Source organism: Fistularia commersonii, unplaced genomic scaffold (assembly GCF_037954325.1).
Source record: "Fistularia commersonii isolate RoL2024-O1a breed Wild unplaced genomic scaffold, RoL_Fcom_v1.0 HiC_scaffold_62, whole genome shotgun sequence".
In the NCBI taxonomy this organism is placed as follows: domain Eukaryota; kingdom Metazoa; phylum Chordata; class Actinopteri; order Syngnathiformes; family Fistulariidae; genus Fistularia; species Fistularia commersonii.
In genome coordinates this window covers 267,501-269,725 of record NW_028234020.1, presented here as the reverse complement: position 1 = coordinate 269,725, position 2,225 = coordinate 267,501, and positions in this window count along the sequence as shown.

Here is a 2,225-nt window from a genome sequence, read left to right as displayed (position 1 = left end):
ATGTCCCATTCAAGCAGTCCGACTCTATCACTTTCAGCCCTCCTTCACTTGTTTCTTTCACCATATGTGATTTTTCTTAGATGGTGTGGTCTGTTCCTCCAGATAAAGTTGAAATTGATTTGGTTAACAGATTTTACGAGTTGATTTGGAGCAGCATTGGAATACGCTGGGTATATACATCTGGATAAACACATCCATTTTAGTCAAATATATCCGGCCTAATATTGATAAATCTCTCTGGAGCCATATATTAGAATTAAGCTTTACTTTGATTCAGTTTAGATTCAATGTTCCTGGATTGATTTAACGTTTGGTCCTTGGATAGGAAAATGCTCAAGTATTTTATTTCTGATTTCATGGAAACATCGCTGATTTCCTTTAGTGGCGAGTCATGCAGCGCAAGAAGTTTGCATTTCTTTAAGTTTAATGACAATCCTGAAGCCTTGGAGAATGTTTTGGTTGTTTTCGGCACTTATTGGGACTTGATGTTCATTTTTCAAAACTAAGGTTGTGTCATCTGCCAGCAGGCTAATAACAATTTCAGTCCCCAGCACGTCTAACTTTTGGATATCGTTGCTCTTTTCAACATAAACGGCTAGCATTTCGGTAGCAATTATAAATAAATAGGGTGAGATGGGGCAACCTTGGGGGATTCCCACATCAACATGGAAGCTCGGAGTGGTGCCGCTTGGCAGGGTGACACAGCTATGAATATTCTCATAGAGCCCACGGATCACATTCCTGAATATTTAACCAAATCCAAAATGTTCGAGCGTTGCTATGATAAATGGATGTTCGACCGAGTCAAAGGCTTTAGAAAAGTCCAAGAAGGATATGCGGCCATTATCTTCAATGCGATACGCCTCTAAACCCATCGCTCGCCCCGACTCGGGGAATCCTAGAGCCTACTTGCACCCCCGCCCTAACTTAACTCCCTCACTCGTGGAGCTCCCTGAGCTCCACACATCCCGGAGCATCACGCCGACTCATTCACATTTGAATGATTGTCTTTATTTTATGTCCGCTAGATAGAGGCATCCGCACATGCGCATCAGTGGAGCTTCAGGCCGGCTGAGGCATGGACTGAAAATCATAAAGACATGTGTGATGAGCTAAAAGGAAGATAAGCATATTTTTATAATAAATGTAAGAAAGAGAGGGTAATGCAGCCTCAGGGCGGCACTGGCCCGTGTCTCTCCAAGCCTGCCTTTGGGGGGGGGGGGGGCACGGAGCAGTGTCTCCCTGTGCCGGTCCCAAGCCCGGATAAATGCAGAGGGTTGCGTCAGGAGGGGCATCCGGCGTAAAACGTTTGCCAAAACCAAACATGCGAGTCAACCATAACTATACCATACCGGATGGGTCGCGGACCGGGTTAACAACGACCGCCATTGGTACTGATGACCTACAGGGTACTAATGGAAATCGGGCTACTGTGGGTCGAAGAACAAGAAGAAGAAGAAGAGGAGGAGTGCGTGTTCGGAAGCAGAGAGAGAGGAGGAAAGGAAAGAGCCTGGGACTGAGAGTAGGGACTTTGAATATTGGGACTATGACAGGAAAAGGTAGAGAGTTGATGGACACGATGCAGAGAAGGAAGCTGGATATACTGTGTGTCCAGGAGACCAGGTGGAAGGGTAGTAAGGCTAGAAGCTTAGGAGCAGGCTTTAAGTTATACTATTATGGTGCTGACAAGAAGAGAAATGGAGTAGGAGTCATCTTGAAGGAGGAGTTCGTAAGGAACGTCCTAGAGGTGAAAAGAATGTCAGATAGACTTATGAGTCTGAAATTGGAAATTGAAGGTGTGATGCTCAGTGTTGTTAGTGGCTATGCGCCACAGGTGGGATGTGAACCTGAAGAGAAGGAGAAGTTCTGGAATGAGTTGGATGAAGTGATGCAGAATATTCCCAGAAATGAGAGAGTGGTAATTGGTGCAGACTTCAATGGACATGTTGGTGAAGGCAATAGAGGGGATGAAGAAGTGATGGGCAGATATGGTATCCAGGATAGGAATGCAGAGGGACAGATGGTGGTAGATTTTGCAAAAGGGATGGAAATGGGTGTAGTGAATACCTTTTTCCAGAAAAAACAGGAACATAGGGTAACTTATAAGAGCGGAGGTAGGAGCACGCAGGTAGACTACATCTTGTATAGACGAGGTAACCTGAAAGAGATCGGTGACTGCAAAGTAGTTGTAGGTGGGCGTGTAGCCAGACAGCATAGGATGGCGG